Below are 22,837 nucleotides of genomic sequence, written 5' to 3'. Positions count from 1 at the left end.
TTCTGTAAAAAATAAACATTTTCCTAATGGTTACACATTTTCCTAATGGTTACACACACCAATATAATATATATATTTTATGTATACATATAAAATCAAGTATCAGATATCCAGTTTTACTGTCTAATTTCTGGGTGCACATTGTGCTTTTCTCTGTCTGGTTATTCTGAGCTCAATGAAAATAAACATAGAAAGCAACATTGATTGAACTCTTACCAAGGACCAGGGTAAGCCCTTAAAGCAGAGTCTGCAAATCACTACAGCAACCCTAGTTAGCTGGTGTCATTAACATACACATTTTGTAGATGGGAATCTGAGGTTCAGAAGTGTAACCACTCCAAGGCCATGTAATTCATGAATGATAGGTTTAAACCCGGATTTGTTGTCCTCCAGAGACGCTGATTCTATTCACCATGCTGTACTGCCTCCACCTCTTAGAATGAATGAGCCATTTGATTACCCACAGTTTAATGGATCAAATTAATGAGATTTTAGGTATAAACGCTTTATTTTAGATGGGAAAAATAGAAAAATAGAATGACTCTCTCTACAGTTATATATGTGTAAATCCATTCATACACACATATGAACACAGACACACTTTATATTAAATAGCTTTTGTTTCCTTTACATAGTTTTCTACATAATTATTACTTAATAGTCTTTCAAGAAATAATTGTAACAAGGCCCCATTGAAATTGAAAACAGCCAAGTAATCTATATTTTTTACATTTTTTGTAAAAGCTATTTTAAGGAAAAAATACTGACAGATTGTTAAGAGAGTAAACTAGTGGGTACTCTGCTAATTAGGTAAATTGAACACAGTGTGCTTATGTTTGCTTTGGAAATTGAAATTTGTGGAAGCATTTGAACACTGGGACTGCAGCTGTTAAATGCTCTTTTGTGAAACAGAAGTTCCCCTATTGCTATGGCATAATTTCAGTGTTCTGTGTACCCAAGAATCCCAAGAAAATCTGCAATTCAAAGCAACATGAGTGACTGCAGTCCTGACAAGTCAACACTGTACAATTAGGTAAAGCATTAATTTGATAGGAAGGAGTCTTTTAAAATAATTAAACACCTTTTAAACAAATGTTACAATGTATTCAAGAGAAGTACCTCTTATTTTTCTTCTTTAGTGGAAAGGAGGGTGGGGAATAGTTGAAGACCAGACGGTACTGTTGTCTGTGGCCTCTCTTTGAAAACAGATTTTCATCTTTCTGAAATTCACAATAGGCAGAAATTGACAGTCTGATAGTAAGCCAAAAATACAAATATTATTTAACACAATGCAGTGTGCACAATCACTATTATATAAATAAACAGTTTTGAAATGGAGAAGAAAGTTTTAGATTAGAGTTAAACAAACAAACAAAAATGGGCCAAAATAATAAAAATGACATTTTATTCAGGATTAAAAGTGATTTTCATGAAATATTCACTACCCCTAAATTTTTAGCTCAATAAATTAGATGTACATTGTAATTTTTTAAACTTTTTTAAAAATCTGAAATGCTTCACCAGCAACTATTGTTGAAGTTTTTTTGTACTTGGTTCTTGCATGATTTCACTAAAATAACAAACAGATAAATAAAATTAGAATTCCAAACCAAACTAATGAAAAAGAATGATCAAGAAATTTATATGTTGACATAGCCAAGAAGTCCACCTGCCTTCCCTTCTTCCTTTTCCTGTGACCTAGTACTTGCTAATTCAGCTGACTGAACACTGGCATCAATGCTGATGTTGCGTATCTAGCCCTGCTTTAATCCTTCATTTGATTGCTCTTTCATTCGCTTTGTGATCTAAATGAAGGATAAAAATCATGCATAAAACAAATGATCCACTGTAAATGGACTTGCAATTCCTCTAGCCAACTTTCTAGGTACTCCCATTTGGTTTGGGTAGCTCTGCAAAAAAGGTGGGACTGGGAAGGGGAAAGTGTGTGTAGCATTCTGCTTGATGCTAGGTGAACAGGATGAGAACAGCCGTTGAGATTCACCCTGCACTGCACAATTGTAGACAGGAGTTGAGTGGGCTGTACTGAAGCTCCCAGGGAACGCAGTCTGTGAGGGACTCCCCTCACGCTGTTCCCAGCCCTTATCTGAGATGCCAACAAGGGAGTGTGCAAGCAGGCTCAGCTGCCAGCAACTGAAATTATAGAAACACAAAGCAGACCTCAGAATTTCTTCCATCCAAACAGCACAATGGGAGTGTTGGATAGAAAGTATGAATAGGTTCTGAAAGTCTAGGAATGTTGCAAAAAAACTGCAGAAATTTCAAAGGAAAACAGCTGAGAATTACTTCACTTGTATATTCAGTTCCTGGATGGAGGTTATTCATCCTATAGAAATGATTATTTGTTACGGAGGATAAATGTGAAATTTGCCTACATATTTTGAAACAGTGTTATATGGAAAAGGAAATATAATTTGTCTGTATGACTCTGGAGTTTAGGCAGACCTGGCAACAATTATAAAAAGGAAGGAGAATTAGAGTGTGAATGTAAAAAGAAAACTATATTAATTAGAATTATCCCAGAGTGGAATGGGTAGCCATGGGACACAGATAGTTTCCCACAGCTGAATATATTTAAGAACAATCTCCAACAAAAATTATGTAGAGAACCTTCTTAACAGGTTCCTTCTTACAGAGTGACCAAATTGGGGATTAAATGTGAGTCAAGGCTAACAAAGCTATTCTACCTGCTTCTACTTGTCTTAACAAAGCAAGTTCCCAGTATTGTTCAAGATCATTGGCTCACCTTGTTATTGATTAGTCACTGTATTCCAAGTTCAGTGAAATGATCAGAAAGCCCCATGTAGTTGGCATGAGTTTGGAAGAGATTTTAAGGGTGGACAGAAATCTGCCTTATGTATTGACAAGATAATTAATATTTCCCTAGCAATCATCAGGGGGGTCAAGCAGCCTCATTTTGTGTGGTCTAGTAGAAAAAACAGGTACTTACGTAGTGCTCGTTCTGCCAATATGTCTTATACTTATGGAGCATTTACTTCCTTTCCCCAATGCTGGCAGTTATTGAATCATCCTGATTTTACTTTTGAAACATTTCTGAATTTGTCCAAGCCCTTAATCTCCTCTCAATATCTAGTTTTCAACTCTAATAATCTAGGCTGCTATCACATTATGCTTGGATTTCAGCAGGAGTCTTGAATTCCTTTTGCCTTCCCACAGTGCAACCCAAGTGAGCCATTTAAATTCAAATCTGAGAATGCTATTTTCTCATACAAAAATATTTACTGTTTCCTTACTTTCCATAAAAGTTGTTTCTAAACTTTCCTATCCATGGAATCACATAGACAAAAAAAAAAAAAAAAAAAAAAAAATTGAATGATTTCACAGCAAAAACACTGAACTTTAGTGTATACAACTTAAAAAAAAAAAAGCAGATCCTAGGATGGAATGCAGAATGTGACAAAACAATCTAACTGTACTACAAGTATATGAAGCAGGTTCACTGCAGGAGTGGGACAAGATGCTGACCTCAGTCACTTTGGAAATTAATGGAAACTGTAAGACTAAAGGCAAAATAAAATGTATATAATCACAGTACTTGAGTTGATAAAATTTTTTTCCATGGGAGTGTGGGTTAAGAATTCTGATACCACTATGCATGCATACTGGAATTGAACAATTAAGTAAATAGATGGCTGATGGTAGGAGCACATTTCCCATTTTGGAATGGAAGTTTACGGAAAAGCTTGGGGAGGATGCTAGAATGATCCATGTGGTAATGGCTTAGAGTTGGAGACATCAGTAAGAACTAATATTTAGCTTAACATAGATAGAGATAGTCACACAGAAATGTTTTAGATACATGTATTTATGTGGGTTAGCGTGCATACATATATTGCTCGTTCTGTCAGCTGAGAGGGCTTAGTAGCAATGAGCACACCTAGCACCAGCATGATGGTTTCTAATACTGTTCTTCAGTAAAAGCTGTGGGAACTCTTTGGAGAAATGACTGATTCTAGGACTAGGGAAGGAAATATACAAAATGTTCCAGGAGCATCTTGTAATTCCATAAAGTAAGGAAAGCTTTAAAAAATGGTGGAGTTATGTCAAAATGGGCAGAGGAGCCAACCAAAACAGCACTCAGTTGTCAAAGCTGGAACAATTTGAGCAAGAAAATAAATCAAATAGTATTAGATTATAACCTAAAGTATAAAATAAATATTTATATGTTGTTGCTGAAATAAATAAATGTTTGGGAAAATAATTAAAAGGAGTAGAAAAGTCTCCTATGCAGAAGAATTCTGAGTGATTTATTCATATGCTCTGCCTTCAAGGAGGTGGATCATAACTCCATGCTCCTTACAAAAGAGCCATACATAGTTACTTCATTCTAAAGAATACTGTATGCGGCAGAGAAAACTGACAGCGCCACCTCAGCCTGGTGATCAAGGTTAACATTAACAGTGATAAGTGCTGTTGATAGTATGCACTGTTGATATGATGTGATGAAAAGGGAAGTTTACATCTGTGGTTTTCCTCCCCCAAAAGATATGACTCCAGCATAATGAGAAAAATTTAGTGAATTTATTTGCAGAATTGGCTTAGAGAGAGGCCACATCTGAGCAACAAAAGAGGTTCTCTGGGGGTGATTCTTAGACATGTTATAAGTAGGCTTAGCTTCTCCTTTGCAGGAATAAGTTTCATAAGGGCAGAACCCAAGATCAAGGGATTGGCTTATTAAAACAGGATTTCCTAATGCCGGTGAGAATATCAGGAATTCTCCAGGTGGGGAAGTTTGATATTTCCACATTTTTCTCCAGGTCCTCAATGGGACTTTGCAAGTACTTTTTTATTTTCTGCCCAAAATACTTTGGGATGTATCATTACCTGTACAGAATAACAGGATCTCATTCTCTATTCTATGTTTTATGTTGTTTAAATAAACTGGCCATACTAGTTAAATTAAATAGCGTGCTGTAGAAAAATATAAATTTTGTACCAAATAAACATCTCTTCCTTAGGTCTAACACAGAAGTTGAAGTTTTTAGCTACTGTCAGTATCATCCATTACCCTGTATTTTGATTTACCTTGGTCCTAACCAAGTCTGTCTCATTCATATCAGTAATTGAAGTCTGGTCTCTTTTTTAGCATCTTTAACAGTTGCTCTAGAGAGTAATGCTGACTTTCAGGGCTGCAGAGCTCCAGGTGTCATACAGATACCCAAAGTTCCAGGGAACTACCAGGTTATATGCAAAGAGCTCAGCCTATCAGAATTTAGAAATAGTTGTTAAAACTCAGGAATATATGTGACTGGTGTAAGAGCATACAATCGAGGAACCTTTACAGTATGTTTTATTGAACATTCTGAACTCTTTAATCGATTGTTGAATCTCTGCCCACTTTCTATCCCAATAGCCTATGCTCTTGAATTCAGTTCTCAGTGTTTGCTCATCATAGTTGGTTTATATTAGTGAGGACTTACAATAGTTCTTTTGTTTTTGGTTTATTTCACTAAACTAAATGTCCTCAAGGTTCATTCACTTAGTTGCATGCCTCACAACTTCATTCCTTCTTGCAGCCATTCACTATTCTGTTGCATGTGTACACCACAGTTTGCCCTTACATTCTCCCATCAGTGTACCCTTAGGCCACCTCCATTCATTGCAAATCATGAACAACACCATGATAAACACCGGTGTGCAAATATCTATTTGTGTCCCTGCTTTCAGTTCTTCCAAGTGTATACCAAATAACAGGGTTGCAGGATCATATTGCAACCCTGTACTTAGCCTCTTGTGGAGTCACAACGCTGCTCTCCAAAGGGGCTGCACCATTCTATTTCCCTAGCAACAGTGAATAGGTATAGCTCTCTCTTCACATCTTCTGCAGCACTTGTATCTTTTTCTTTATTTTCTAAACAGTTTTATTCTCACATAATACAGTCAATCCTAAATGAAAAATCAGTGGCTCCAGGTACAATCACATAGTTATACCTTCACCACCACAATCTGCCTAAGAACATTTCTATTACCTCTGCAAAGAAAGATGGAGAAAAGAAGTAAAAAAAAAAAAAAAAAAAAAAAAAAAAAGTTGAAAAAAAATACAAAGGAGAAACACCACCAACAACAAGAATCCCATACTCCTCTCTTATGTCCCCCTCATTGACATTTAGCTTTGGTATATTGCCTTTGTTGCAATTAGTGGAAGAATATTACAGTGTTACTGTAAACTATAGACCCTGGTTTGCATTGATTGTGTTATTTCCCTTATACCATCCCAGTTTAAACACCTTGCAATGTTGACATTTACTTATTGTTCCTCATGTAAATATTTTCTTATGTTTGTACATTTTATCATCATCATTGTCCATTCTAGATTTTGCTAAGTTATTCAGTCCCAGTTTTTAATTCTCTATCTTTTCTTCTGGAGTCATACATGCCCCTAGCCTTCCTCTTTCAACCATACTCACAATCAGCTTTGTTCATTATACTTACAGTATTGTGCTACCATCAAATAGTATTGTGCTATCCATTTCTGGATCTTTAAAATCAATCGTGTTAAACATTCAGTACTCCTTCAGCATCTAATGCCCAATCTCTACCTTCTTTCTACCGCCTGATAATCTGTGTTCTTAGCTTTAACTTCAAAGTTTGCTCATTATAGCTAGTTCATATTAGTAAGTCCATCCAGTATTTGTCCTTTTGTTACTAATTTCACTCCTCATAATGTCCTCAAGGTTCATCTATGTTGTTGCATGTATAATGACTTTATTCCATATTACAGCTGTATAATATTCCATTGTATGTGTGTGTGTGTGTGTGTGTGTGTATGCATGCTACAGTTTATCAACTTGTCTGTTGATGAACATTTGGACTATTTCTATCTCTTGGCAATTGTGAATAATGCTGCTGTAAACATCAGTATACAAATGTACAAATGTCTGTGTGTCCCTGCCTCGATTCTTCCAAGTATATACCTAGTAATGGGATTGCTGAGTACAGGAAGTACAGCTGTACTGCCTTCCAGAGCAGTTGCACCATTCTACATTTGCATGAACAGTGCATAAGTGTGCCTCTTTCTTCACATCCTCTCCAGCACTTGTAGTTTTCTAATTTTTGGTAATGCCCATTCTAATAGGTGTGAAATGATATCTCATTGTGGTTTTGATTTGCATTTTCCTAATAGCTAGCTAAATTGAGCATCTTTTCATATATTTTTGAGCCATTTGTATTTCTTTTTCAGAAAAGTGTCTGTCTGTGACTTTTGCCCATTTTTCAATTGGTTGTTTGACCTTTTGTTGTTGAGTTGTAGGATCTCTTTATATATTCGGGATATTAAACCCTTATTTGATATGTGTTTTCCAAGCATTGTGTGGTTTCCAAATATTCCAAATATTGTCTCCCATTGTGTAGGCTGCCTTTTTAGTTTCCTGACAAAGTCCCTTGATGTACAGAAGTATTCAATTTTGAGGAGGTCTTATTTATCTATTTCTTCTTTCATTACTTGTGCTTTGGGTGTAAAGTCTAGGAAACCACCTTCTATCACAAGATGTTTTAAGATATTTCCCTACATTTTCTGCTAAAAGTTTTATGTTCTTAGCATTAATGTTTAAGTCTTTGATCCATTTTGAGTTAATTTTTGTGTAAAGTGTGAGATAGGGGTCCTCTTTCATTTTTTGGATATGGATATCCAGTTCTTCAAACATGATTTATTGAAGAGGCTGCTCTGTCCCACTGCATCAAGTTGACTGCCTTATCAAAGATGAATTGTCTGTAGACGAGAAGGTCTATTTCTGAACACTCAATTAAATTTCATTTTTCAGTATACCTGTCTTTATGCCTGTTCCATGTTTTGACCACTGTAGCTGTTTTGAAGTCAGGTAGTGTGAGAGCTCCCACTTCATTTTTCTTTCTCAAGATACTTTAGCTATTTGGGGCATCCTGCCCTTCCAAATAAATTTGATTATCTGCAAAGTAACTTGTTAGGATTTTAATTGGTATTGCATTGAATCTGTAAATCAATTTGGGGAGAATTGACGTCTTAACTATATGTAGTCTTCCAATCCATGAATGCAATATGCCCTTCTATTTATTTAGGTAATCCTTGATTTCTTTTAGCAATTTTTTTGTAGTTTTCTGTGTATAGGTCTTTTATGTTCTTAGTTAAATTTATTCCTAAATATTTGCTTCTTTGGATTGCTGTTGTAAATGGAATTTTTTTCTTGATTTCCTCCTCAGATTGCTCCTTACTAGTGTATGGAAATACTACTGATTCTTCCATGTTGATATATCCTGCCACTTTGCTGTATCATTTGTTAGCTCTAGTAGCTTTGCTGTGCCATGCAACTTTGAAGAGTGTCCTTTTATGTGTAACTGTTTCACCTCCAGGTGATCTCCTTTCTTGGTTTCCTTCTCTGGGAGCCCTGTGCTGTTCTGTTTCTTTTTTATCAAACTTTTCCCCAGCAGCTATCATTTGCTCAACTGCTTTACCATGCACAGTGTCCCCTTTTAATTACAACTTTCAGTCCTGGAGCCAGCCTGCCTTAACAACACTTCAGCTATCCTTATTTTCTGTGATACTTTTCTGCCTCTGGTAACTTCCACATTAGGTTATTCCACCCCAGGGAATAAGATTGTGTCACCGTTCAAAAACACCCATTGTTTTGTTTGTTTGTCTGTTTTGGTGCTCTAGCAATTTGAGCCCAAGTTAGGTTTGTGCACCATTTACCAACAGTTACAACATAGTACTTTTTTTCCTGGACTTTTCCATTTGTACCATCTTGCTGCCTTCTTTGGCTCTGCACTAGGTCCATGTGACCTTGGGCCCACATGCCTGAATGTGCAAGGGGTTCTAAGTTACTCCTGTGAGTGGTTCTGTGGCCAGCAACCATGGCAGGAGGTGCCCAGGCCAGAGTGCTGCCATTGTGTATCTCTTAAGTGCAGGGGACCCAGTGAGGGGGAGGGGTCCAGGTTGACTGGTTAGAGCCGCAGAGCCTACTACCTTCTTTTTTCTTTTTTGAGTCAGCATTTGTGGAGACTTCTCCAGTCTCTGTCATCCTCCAGATTTTGTAATGAGTGGGATTTGCCCTTTTATTAATTGTCTCTGAGGGAAAACTTTCCTAAGGATATCTTATATTGCCGTTTTGATGATGGCAGTTCCTCATTCTGTTTTTATCTTTTATTTAATTGTTATGTGCAACGCTATGAATTATTCTTTGAGCCCAGTTTTATTCATGTATTAAATTCTGGATACTTTAAATTTTCATTTTTATTTTTTTCTTATATGAAATTTTAGCTGAGATGTTTTTGCTAATCAACTCATTTTGTCCCAGGGAATCTTTGGAAGATATGTTTCATTTAAAAACCCTGGAATTTGAATATTTGTACTCTGATTTTTAAAAAAAATAATATTTGCTAATATTTTTTACTGTCATTTTATGATGGATAAAAGTTTAATCTGCATAATTTCTACTTTGGAGAATTTATATTTTATATATATCTAAATATATGAATTTTATAGGTATTTTGTTGGCAATTTTAAAGGAAGGCTCTGTTTCTAAGTTATGATAGTTAATACACCATTTTTATTGAAACTATCTTTTAAAAAATATTTTTCACATATGCACATATACCATCACATTTTGTTTTCATAATACAGTCTTTGTTTTATCATGGATTAGGTAAAGTAACATGGTTTCATAATACTTCTATGCTTCTAATTCTTATGTATTCTCTTGCTTTTTCTTTTTAATTTTAAAAAGATTACGAAATTAATATATTTCTGATTTTTTTGTTTTGGTAGCGTATTATTTTTAATTTCTAGCTTGTTACATCAAAATTTTTGCTAGTGTTTCTTTTCTTAAGATTTTTTTTAGAAGATTCTTAGATTTAAAGAAAAATTGCAGAGAAATGTAAAGAAAGTACAGAGAAGTGCCATACAAAGTCCTTAGTTTATACTAGGGCTTACTCTTTTTGTGGTGTAGTTTTATGGGTTTTGACAAATGTGTAATATCCTGTGTCCACCTCAATGGTATCATACAGAATAGTTTCACTGGCCTAAAATAAGTTGTGTTCCATCTATTCATTCCTCCCCCTTCCCTAGTGTTTCTTATATATGTTATAAAATTATTAGGTTTTAAAATTCAAGTTGAGACTCTCTTTTTCATAATAAAAACATGGTTTTATCCTTTTCTGTTTTTTTTTGAAATTGCAAGTATGTTTGGCCTTAGTTCTTTCATATTACCTTATGAAAATACTTTGTTTTTAATGCTTGCTTTATTTTCTAATTTTTACCATATAACTCTCTCTGGTTGTGAATAAGCTAATCTATGAAGGATTGATTGAAGGGTGGAGGTGTGGAAAGATCAGAAGCATAGAGACCATTTAAAAGACTTTAAAAGTAGTCCTACCGAGTGAAGATGGTGGACTGGATTAGAATGTCGGTTGCGCAGGTGAAGAAAAGATGCTACAACTTAGATGTGTGAATCTACAAAGGATTTAAAAAAAAAAAAAAAAACTTATCCTGAAAAATCATTATTTGAAGTAAGTGACATACATTAGCATATCTAATATTTCCATAGGATGAGTCACTATTTTTCCACATTTTATCTATGGGAAAACAGAGACGCAGAGAAGGCACTCAGTTTATAGGTGACAGAGTTGGGATTTGAGCCCAGCAGCCTAGATTCAGACTCCACACTCTTAATCTTTTGCAAGTAAATTGTAGTATCTATGCCTGGAATCCCTCCTGGTTCTTTGCAATTATTATTCATTAGTTTTGAGTAGGGAGTTTCCTTACCAGTCCATGCATTTGCTGAGAAGTTGTGTTGAGATAGACCTGAGGAGTAAGCTGGGCCTGAAAGCATCTTCAACTTGGAATGCTGATGCTGATTCAGAATGCCATCGCGCCAACTCGTCATTGAACACTGAGTGTCCTTTTGTAGTTTGCAATCCCTAGGACAAAGAATAAAACCTGCCTCATTCCCAGAGAAACCTACTTGTCCAAGATTTTTTAGGGGAAATTTAAAATCATTTTATTCCCTTTGGCTTACAGTGATTAGAAGCTACAGAGTATATTCTCACCCCGTGTACCTCCATCCTGCCACCCTAACAACCTGTCAAGATGGCATATCTCTCTTTTTTCAGCCCTGGCTTTCCAATCATTCTGCAGAGTCGCCCAGTGACTGGATAGGCTCACAAAGCCCTCTTGCCCCCTGGACTTGTATTTCAAATAAAGTACTGCTTTGGGGCTTCTCAGGGCATTGAGATACACCTTTAAGCAATGCTGTCTGTGCGCCTCAAATCTCAAATCCTCCCTAGCACCCTGTGTTAAATTTGTCCCAAGTTTCACTGTGTCTCACATTCTCTTGTCTCTGAGTTTCATTAAAGACAAGTTTTCTTCTCTGGTTTTATTTTATGATTTATTTTTTTTAAGTTGGATTTTGATTGCTTTAGAGAAGACAGTAGGATAGAAACACTTGTATTATGATACCTTTAACCAAATTATCATTAGTTTGATTTAGTTTAAATTTATTGCCTAGAAAAAAGTTCGTGCTTTGTATACAAATGTGTTATAAATCACATGGCTGGATGTGTTTAGCTTGGTGAACAAATATATTTTTAATGTATGTACGTACCCCTTTCATGATTTGATGATTTAATGTTACATAATGCACCCTAAAGTCAACTTTAAAAAGTTTTTTTGTGTTTTGTGGTGGAAAGAAGAGAGCAAGTGTTTCCAGTTTTTTTTTTTTTTTTTTGATAGTAATTCTTAAGTTGCACTGTGATTATTCCTTTTATTTGCAGAAGCAAAAGGCAAATTAGTAGAGTTATTATTTCACATTCATTTTCACAATGATTTTTGATGTCTTGATGTTATGTTTAAAGCTACTTGGCAGCCAATCAAGGTCAAATCAGCAGCCAGCTGAGCTATTGAGGGAATGAGTAACAAGTGTGTCATCTACTCTCCACTACATAGTGCTCATCCTTACTAGATTTACGCTAGGAAGCACTTGGATGTTCAAAGACAAAGAACAAAAAAAGAAAACAATTATTCTATTTAATATTTTGTTGGAAAGAAAGAAATGAAACAAGATATCAATAACGTCTTTAATTTTTTGAACTCAGGCCCCCTTTTCTCTCGCACTTGCAAACTCAGCTGCATACCACAGTCAGGCAGGTAAGGGAAATGAGTGAAACAGATGACATGCAAGGATAAAATTATATGGCTTTGCCAGTTTATCCTTTAGTTAACATTTTTTATAAATTCATGATTTAAAAAATCATTTACTGTAAATGATGATTACTTGGTTCCAGTATGGTGATGAGACATGATACTTGATCCCAGTAGTGGGGAGATAATAGGTAGTGGGTACTTGGGAAACTGGAAAGCAAATTCTTGATCTAAAGTGGGTTCCTAATACTTGGCATACCTTCTGAGAGCTAAGCGTCAGCCACAATATCAATTAAAATAAATTATGTAGATTGATTCTATGCCAGACACATAGAACACATCCAGACCGCAGGCTGACAGTTTATGACCTAGACTATAATGTTTGGTTCTGGTTTTGATATATCCTCACTCTAATGATTTAGAATGGTACTTCCAAGGTCTATCAACCACGTTCTAAAGATACCCAGTAATGGGTATCTGCAAATATGTCAACATTTAATTTAGCATATACCTAATTTAAAGCACCTTGATTTATTTTTCTGCCTTCAAACACTGATGGTTTTTGTTTTTGTTGTTCTGTTTTCATGTATAAAGTAAATTAATCAAATGACTAGAGAAAGAAAATTATGAGAATTCTGAGCAACCATTCCATAATTAAATAAACCAAAAATGAAAAAAAAAAAAAAAAAAGAAATCTCTTTTGAATTAAAACTATTGGAAATCTAATGGCATTACTTTTCCTAAAATATGTGTGCCTAACCAATGTATGACAATTCCAGGGAAGTTCTGGAAGTGCACTGTTTTCAACTTGATGAAGTAAAGTGCAATGTAATTAAGTTCTAAACATTTTACAATTGGAAATCACTCAGAGAGAAACAAATGTCAACACCACTTTGAGCGTGTGTCCAATGTTATTAAGTAACTTTCTCAAATTATTGATCTGCTTTTTTTGTTTTGTTTATTTTATCTCAAGGATGATGGCTCTCATTGTGATTGTCTCTCATTTCTGAGATACTTGGTTTCTGAGTGTGTGTGTGTGTGTGTGTGTGTGATTTCTTTAACTGCTTCAATTAACTTGTCATCTTGTTTATGTTTTAGCCAAAAGATGGAACAACTGTACTATTTTTAAATCGCCTTTCCCCCTCTAAGTACCCTGGAATCCAAGAGCCACATAGTCTGCCCCTCCCCATCTCCAGTCACTCTAATGAAGCCTGGAGGCAACTGATGATCTTACCAAACTACGTATCCTCATCTTCATCAGTGTCCATTGAAATCTTGCCTTTTCAGCCTCCTTTCTCCATTTGCTCTGCCAGCTTCTTTCTTCCTCTGAGAATGCCAGCCTCCCTCTCCATAGGTCCCATGGCTTCGCCTATGTTTCTAGTATGACGTTTAATTCTGTAACCTAGCTCTGATCTCTTTCTAAGTGTCAAATTTATGTTCACAACTGACACGAATATTACATTTTTTAAATGCATATTATTACTTCAATATTTTCAAGGTTGGTCTTATCTTACCTTTATAAGCCTAGACACTGCCACTCTTAAAATTTCTATCCCTTTTATCCACTGGTTTTAAATTGTTTATCATTTGCATTTTCCTCTAAATTCACCTACTCATGACCACTTCAGTTAATCCAATATGCATCACCGAACACATTGTCTTTCTTTTCTAGATGAAAAATCAAAATGCTCAGCCTCCTAGCCCTCAATCTCTCTTCCTCTTTCTCTACCTCTTTATCTCTGTCTCTTCCTCTTCTTCTTCCATTCCTTCTCTACTACATACTACATGCGTAAGATATTAATAGTGAAATTCAGCTGTTCTGGTGTGTGCAGTAGAATGATATCCTTCCCTGTTATCTATCTAATAATTTACATGAGTGTTCTTCATCATGCTGGGAAATTAATACATAAGCAGGTTAACATACCCATTCCAATTTATATGGATCTATTTGGTTAACCTGAAATAGTAGATAACTTCCAGAACCTAAGTGCGAGTGGAGTGTTTTAGTTTGCTAAAGCTAACGAAAATGCAATAAACCAGAAGTGAGTTGGCTTTAAAATGGGGATTTAATAACTTACAAGCTTAGAGTCCTGAGGCCATGAAAATGTCCAAATCAGAACATCAAAACGTAATGCTTTCTCCCCAAAAGATCAGCTACTGGCAATCCTCAGTTCCTCTGCCACATGGCACCTGCAGTCCTCTTCTCCCAGGTTTCGTTGCCTTTAGCTTCTGGCTTTTCTCTCTCATCTTCTCTGGGGCTTCTTTTTTTTTTTTTTTTTTCCTGTGTATCATGTCTTTATTTTATCCTCTTATAAAAGACTACAGTAAGAAGATTAAGACCCACCCTAAATGAGGTGGAACGCATCTCAAGTTAAGACCCTACCCTCTAAAAGACCCTGCTTACAATGTGTCCACATCCACAGGAATGGATTAGCTTTAAGAACATGATCTTTTCTGGGGTACATACAGCTTCAAACCATCACATGGAACTTTAAGCCTCTCGACCTGAAGGCACCACAACAAAGAAGTATAATTTAAGAGTGAAAATTAGTAGTGTGGGCAATGGTTCAGAATGGAGTAGTAATCCTGTGAACTGTATAGATAAGGGCTATATAAATAAATTAAAATGGCTATATTATTAAATTCCTCTACTCTACAAACTCAAGTGGGCAAAAAATATCCCACAACTTATTTTCAATGAAACTTTCCACATATTTTCTTTCAATATGTGAGGAATTTATTTTTATTCATTATTGAGCATCCCTCTTTGCAATAAGCAGAATCCAGAAGGTGTGCTTTCCATTTTGTCACAAATATCCCCTAATGTAAGAAAGCCTAAAGCTTGGATATCTGCTTAAAATTGGGAAGGGCAAAATATGAGAATATATACACCTTGAGCCACGGCCTCCCCTTATAAAGCTTTTCATCCAAGCAAAGAAAGCATATTCCCCTTCCTTGGCCCTCTCCCTTCCCTAAGATAGAGTGATTTTGCTGAATGACCAGAGTGAGGCTTCCCAGTAGAATCTTGCCTTGCTAAGTAGGTCATAGTTTTCCAGAGAACCCAATGGAGCTCCATAGGGACAATCAGGGTCCTGGATATCTTTCTTGCCTATTTTATTTAAGAGATAACTTCCTTCAAAGAATATAATTTCTATAACCACTGACTCAATCCCACCTCACTTGTAGCAGCTCTTGGTTCTGGATGAACTTATTAAATGGTTAGAGTGAGGACCGCTTTTTGGCTTTAATGGGGTTAATGTAAGTATTGAATTTCCAGTTTCAGATGACTTCGTGTGCAAGACACCCAATCTGCATCTTCAATCATATTCTCTTTTCTATAATGTCTTTTTCACTGAAGCATAATTAAGTGTTTAATGATCACTTTTGAAGCCTGAACTCCAGGTATTCAAAGAGTGACTAATATAGTTTGGCTTTAGGTAATTTCCATCTCTTCTATTTTGGTACTGTGCCTTCAGTAATAGTCATGGATGTCATTGCCTACGTCTAGGATTTTATTTGGGGGGTAGGGGGACTGGGTTGTGGGACTATAGTTTCTAACAAAAGATCATTTCTATCAGAGGCAAAAAAATAAATAAATAAAGGCTTCTTCAAAGTCTGTTTCTGCATATGCTCTCAAGTTGTAGGTCATATTTCCAGGTTTGGGATAATCGAATTATTAGTATTAATTCCTAGATTTCTGGCCATTGGGCTACTGTAGTAATCTCCTTTTTTGGAACTACATATTTTCAGGAATTTATAGAGTTAAACAGAACCTTAAAAATCACCTGTATTCCTTTCCTCTAGAGAACCAGCAATAAATTAAGTTTTGCACCAAATTCTAAGATTGCATTTTACTGCCTTCTTACTTTTGCTGACCATCTTAAATCTGTTCAGGGCTATTAAGGCCTTCTGGAGAGTGCCCAACCCATCCTTTTACAATCCTTTGTTATTCCCTAAAGTAATGGTGGTTTCATTTCCGTAACCAAATCTCCACCAGGATCATGGCCTTTTCCCAAAATGAATTGGCTAGATGTGGAAATGTCCTTACATAAAGTTACATGCCTCACACAGGTTCTTAGTCATCTTAGACAGCATCTCATGCTAGTATGCAGTCCATCCCATTACAAAGAAGCTAAGTTCCCATGATTTTTACAAAACATCCAAATCATTTCTTATACTTTTGGGGGCATAGCACACCCCAAAACACATACACACACACACACACACACACACACACACACACTCATATACATAAACTACAAATGAGCAAAGTAAAGAGAGCAAGTGATTCATTCACTGCATTTTAAAAGATTCTGATGAGCCATCACCACACTGGTAGTAATGAGATATTCTTAAGAAATTGAAGCAGCAGAAGCCAGCGGTGGCAGAGCCCAGATTCATGAGGCCAAAACCAGTGCAGCCCAAAATGAACGATTAATGACCGCTCATTAAATTCTCTCTTAGGGATCTTAAGAAATATTTGAAGGTCTGCCTTGCAAAGTGCTGGAATGTCTGCATTGATATATGGGATTTAGATCTAATAAAATTTTGTTTAACTGTTAATGTGAAGGCAAGTGCTGTAATAAACTGGGAGCCTGAATACTTTTGGGTTAATAATGCATCATAAACTCTCCAGGGACTTCTTAACTTTATTACCTTGGGAAAATTTCTTAACTTCTTTGTCTCAATTTCCTCATTTCTTACAAAAATAAAAATAACTCTTGAAGTGCCTAGCACTGGTTCTATAGGTGCTTAATAACTGTTACTTCCCTCCCTCTTTCTTGTTTTCTCATGCCAAGCCATTCCCACTCTGTGCCTTTGTCCTTGTCTCTTTTCCTTCTATTAGTATCCTCTCCTCCACTTTTGCTTAAAACATTTATTCTTCTAGGTCTGTTTAGCCTCATTTATCTTATAAACTGTACTGTAGTAGCTTTACTTAGCTCACACTAACCAACTGCACCAGAACACTATACTCTAATCTAATATGTGTTCATGTTCAACCTACCACATTTTGATAGATTGCTTTTACTTGGCTTTTTATTTGCAGCATATATTAGTTCATGCCATATATCAGGAGCTCATTAACTCACTGGTTTTATTTGTTTGTTAAAGCACCTGGCATGGTGCTGAGTATTTAGCAGTAAGCAGGTAGTTAAACACATGTACATACAGACACATACACACACACACACGTTCACACACATATGCTGAAACAAAAAAACACTTGTTAGTCATATTCAATTTAATGAGATTTTACCAATAGCAGGGGGAGGGCAGCTGATGTGTTTTGAATACCTTCTAGGATACTAGGCCAGATAATCTGCCTATGCTATATATTTAAGTTTTCACAGTAACCACGTAAAATATGTTTACTGCCCTCATTCTAAAAATGAAGAAGCTGAACCTTAGAAATGTGTTAACTTGCCCTAAAGCATGGAGTAATGTAACCTACAAAGAGGAGAATTGAACCTTTTGTAAAGCTGAAGTCCAAGGTCATTGCATTCTACTATCTGATACAGTTTCCTTTAAAAGGTATTATTTTTATGAAATACCTATAATAAGCAAACTTCTTAGAAACAGGTAGATTACAGGTTACCAGCAACCATGGCAACAGGAAGTGGGAGGAGTGGAGGGTGTGGGGAAGGGGGAGTTATTGCTCAATGAGTGCAGTTTCTGTTTGAGGTGATGAAAAAGTTGAGGTAATGAATGTTAGTGATGGTAGCACAATATTGTGAATAGATTTAATGCCAATGAATTGCATACTTGAAAGTGGTTAAAATGAGAAATTATGAGTTGACTACTTGATAACTACAGGTAAAAAAAAAATATATATATATATATATATAAATATTAAATTGAAAAAACAGTTCTATCTCCCACCGCAATTTTCTACCTCTCTTCCCAATAGATAACCAATGTTACCAGTTTCTTGAGCATCTTTGGAGAGAAATTTTAGACATAAACAGGTCTCTGAATTTGTGTCCTTTTCCCACATAAATGGTAGCACATGCTACATAGAGAAGGCAACTCTTCAGGAGACTTCCTGTGTTAGCATACTTTCTCTCCGTTCTTATTGCAAGTATTCAGTCCATTGTTGAAGAGTACAGGTCTGTTACTTTGTAGAATGTCACTCAATTTTGTTTGTCTGGTGTTTCCTTTATGATTAACTTAAGCATGAGCATTTTTGGCAGTAACAACACAGAAGGGATACTGTGTCTTTCTTAGATGTTTCATATCATGAAACACCTCATGTCAGTCTGTATTATTGTTGATAAAGTGAATTTGGAACATTTGGTTAAGGTGGAATCTGTCAGGTTTCTCTACTGCAAATTTACCAGTTTTCCTTTTGTAATTAATAAGCAATCCATGGATAGATTCTTTGAGATAATATATATCTTGTTCTTCAGAAAACATTTACTTTGTGATTTTCACATACACTGATGGTTTTTGCCTGAATCAATTATTACTGTGATGATTAGAGAATGATATGTACTCATTTTATTTTCACTGTCCTCAAGCTCTGCTGAACTGTAGATCCAGGTTGGGTCAGTAGCCCTCTGCAGTGCCTCTTGGAACTGTCTCTGTCTCCTGAAGTCTTGCTTACCATTTCCAGAATGCTCATCGTGCAGTCTCAGAGGAAGGGTGCATTCCCAGGAAGGGTGAGAAAGATTTGGGGCTTAGGATGATGGTATCAGATACACTGAACTAGTTTCTGTGCCCCTTCAACCTGGTTCCAGAGAAATAAAATATTGGCTAGTGAGTTTGTTGATATTTTTTGTTGCTTCTATGCCTTGAACTCTCTCATCTCAGATTTTTCATCTCTTGTCTTGTATTTGTCCTAAGATTTCATCAGGTTCTCTTTTTCTCTGGACAAGGAATCTGGGTCTTTGGTTTTGAGACCAAATTTGGGCTCTTGGCTCTGGAACCCCAATTTCTTTAGCAAGTCATTCTCTGCAGTCAGTCCCAGGGTAAGGGTTGTTCTTGAATACCTTGACGAGAGTGCATAGCTGGGAAGAGGTATGGGACATATGGCACCGTCTGGCTTCTCTCTCTTGAATCTCTGCAGGGGGGGTTTGCCTGTGGGCGTGGCTTGATTCTAAGACCTGCTAGGGTTCTGTTCTTCTTCAGAATCAGTGTCAAGCTCTTCGATTCTGAAATCAAATCTGGATTCTAGACTCTTCAGCATTAATTTCTAAAGCAGGTTTTTGTTTGGTAGCATAACCTGGGTAAGGTTTTTGGTTGAGAGTGTCAATGAGGATTTTCAATTGATCAGCTATGATTTTGGTGTGACTGTGCCTTCGATGTGTAGCGATCTTCTTGTTTGTGGAGTTGTTCTGGGCCAAGTTAAAAAAGATTCCTGGTTGTTCAAACATGTGGCCAAGAGTCTAAAAGGTATTATTTTTAAATTGGGAGATGTGGATACAAATAGCTGTAAGTCAAGGAGGAAAATGTTAAAATATATTTATACAGGTATATAAAATAAATAATATTAATTTTTAAAAAGGCAATTCAAACTGAGAGAACTGTGTAGAGAAGCTAGCATTTTAGATGGACCAGGAACTATATTTAGGGTGTATCAATGTGGAAAAGGAAATTACAGATATTTATTCACAGGAGAAGAGTAAGAAAAGCCCAAATATGAAGATCTATAGATAATAATTAAGAAATTTTGCATATGTCCTGTTTCAAAATGAAATGTAAATGAAAAGAGTTTATGTTATAAGAAATTATGCTGGAATAAAATTCATTTTGGCGCCTAAACTGAGAGACTGAGCGATTCAAAATGCTTTGTAAGAAAGCATTGAACTGTTTTGTCTTTTGTAGACAATGATTCAAATGTATTCAGATTTGTAGCTATATAAAACATATTTATTTTAAAGTGCTTTAAATGATGCTTTATGCATATACATATGTATGCATGTGTGTGTATATGTGTGTGTGTGTGTGTATATATACATATATATATATGTGTATATATATATATATATATATTTTGCCTAATTGAATGTTGGGAGGGAAAGTATAAAATTTTTCTTTTTTTTGGCTTAAGTAACTACAAGGTTTTGGCATTATACTCAGAAGGGAAATACTGAGGCAGGTTTGGTGGGTGTAGGGCATTCAGAGATTTGGACATAACAGTGTTTTATATGCCCATTACACATCCAAGTGAAGATGTCAGGTGGTCACTTTCCTACATATGTCTGAACTCAGGGAATAGGTTCCACAAAAATCAATTTTGGAGTCTTTAGCATAGCTGCGATATTAACTGAGATTATCTAGAGAGTAAGAGTAAACAGAGTAGAGATGAGGTCTTCTGTCTGATCCTTGGACACTTCTCTATCCTAGGGCCTCAGAGTATGAGAAGGAAATTACAAGGGAGACTGAAAAGTAATGCACACTGACGTAGGAGGAGAACCAAAATTGATGAGCCCCTAGAAGCAAAGAAGTTTTGAGAAGAAGACAAAATTTATTTCAAAAGTCCAATTGATATAAGTCTAAGAGAGAGTAGGAGAAAAGGCAGTGGAGTGTATATAACTCCTTCAAGAAATTTTGTACCAAAATGAGCTAGAGATATCAGACAATAAGTGGATGATGCTGTGAGGCTAAGAGAGCTTTTTAGTGCTATATATTTGTAGCAAGTATGTAACTTCAGAAAAATTGTGCTATAGAAGAGAGAAGGACAATTACTAGAGTGATGTCCTTAAGCAGAGGATAGAATATCAGGTACTCATATTTACCTAACTCATTTTGAAATTTATTCTAATCGGAGTTAGAATAAAAACCTTTAAACAATTATACCAATTTTCTAGATATTTTTCTCCATGCTTTAGTGAAATGAGCATGGGAGTTAGAGATTTTCAAACCTTTTATTTACTTCTTCTAAATCTTAGCTCTACTACTGTGTAATTGCATATCATTGTGCAAAATGTTGAGAAGGAGCCCAGACAGTTCATATATAGAACTGGAAGGAAGATGATATATAGGTAGAGAAGCCAGTTAGTTGGTGGATCTTATGATAAGAACACATGGAAATTCTCTTAAGGAATTTCAATGTCTATTTAATATTCAATAACATATGTCTAATATCCTACTTAACTAACTTCCTTGTGTTGGAAATCTTTGTTCTTATCCTAAATAATTTCATGAGAATGAATTTCTAGAAGTGAAACATTAAACTCAGTTGGTTTTACTCTCACCAACCATCGGTTATTATAATCAAAACTCTACTTTTTAAAGTAAATACATTTATTAACTTTTGAATGTTATCTGAATACAGAATTTTTCAGAAAGTTCTTCCTGGAAAAATAAAGATGTAAATTGACCTTTAATGCATTTATTTTCTCATTTTGGGGGACATTTAGATTGAACATGAACTGAGACAAAAAATAAATAATCAACAACTAGCTCCTATATGATTTGACTACATTGAAATATGAAGACTAATGTGCTTCAGAAAAATATAAAATTAAGATTTATAATCCATTTGAACAGCAGTGAGGTGGCTTTGTTGTGAAGTGGTAATTAACTTTGGAAAAGAAAAATATTGTGTTCATTTTGACCTCTTTGTTTCAAATTTAAAACTGGTGTAATTAAGACCTCAAGCTCAGTTGTGCCAATGTGGAGTTTTGTTAGAGCTTAAGGCAAAAACTGGTCTTTGGTTTTATATATTTGATGGTTAGAATTTTAAATATGAATGATTTCATTACTTCAAACACCTTCAAAAGCTGAAAAGAGACTTCCAAAAGAACTGTCTGCCTGTGTATATCCTGACACAGTGATATCAATATTGCTTTTTTTTTTTTTAACACTTCATTGACTAGCTAGAGATACAGGGCATATTTTGGATTATGATCTGGGAAATGAACTGAAAATGATAGATAGCGTTGAAACTTTAGGGCCTAAAGATCATAATCTTTTTAGATTGTAGGTTCTTGAGAAGGTGTTATAAAAGGTAATAGCATAAAAATTGGTAAAGTAGAATGTAAAATATTTACTTTTGAGATCATGAGGAAATGTATGCAGAGTGGAGTGATAAATTATTGAGTTTATACACTATGTAGGAAATCTCAAGCAGAAACAAATATGTGGTTTGAAATGCTAGAGGAAAGAGTCAGTGTTTGGAATTTAGAAATAGCCTACCTGTCCACTGGAGTTGGCAGAATCCTAAGTGATATTTCCCCCTGCAACTTTTCAAAATCCTTTATTGTATTCATTAGCAATCTCTAGGACAAGCCTAGAAAACTAATACTTTTTGTGCATCTGCCCCCTAAATGGCTGGCATTCTGCTAAGTGAGCTTTTTGTAATATAGCTCTATTATCCTCTAAATACTCCCCTAGTTAAAAATTATCCACATTTTGCAAATAAGGACACTGGCATTCTAGACTCTTTAATGATTTGTCCACTGTTACAAATTAGTGAGATTTGAACAAAGTTTTGTGGGACTTCTTAGTCTCTGCTCAGTTTTCTGAGTAATGAAGGCAAATATCCAACAACGTGTTATAATTCTTTTTTAAATTTCTATTTGTCTCTAAATTGAAATTGGTAATATTCAAAACAAGTAAGGTAAATCTATTAATACCAGATCCCTAATATTGTTCAAGGGTGTCCTAACTGTATAGGACAAATACATTTTAAGTACTTGTGGGCTACCTCTAATTGTCAAAAGTAATATCCCCATCATATTAATT

General features: G+C 35.5%; 1 protein-coding gene and 1 pseudogene across 4 annotated transcripts in view; one reads left to right on the top strand and one right to left on the bottom strand.

Annotated features, from left to right (window-relative positions):
* Nucleotides 1–22,837, top strand: part of LUZP2 (leucine zipper protein 2) — a 654,481-nt gene that overhangs the window by 182,029 nt on the left and 449,615 nt on the right. The window lies entirely within an intron of this gene.
* On the bottom strand, nucleotides 18,871–19,521 carry LOC119535847 (annotated as a pseudogene).

Source organism: Choloepus didactylus, chromosome 6 (assembly GCF_015220235.1).
Source record: "Choloepus didactylus isolate mChoDid1 chromosome 6, mChoDid1.pri, whole genome shotgun sequence".
In the NCBI taxonomy this organism is placed as follows: domain Eukaryota; kingdom Metazoa; phylum Chordata; class Mammalia; order Pilosa; family Megalonychidae; genus Choloepus; species Choloepus didactylus.
Note: the sequence above shows the minus strand (reverse complement) of the source record. Positions and strands in the feature narration are given on the sequence as shown.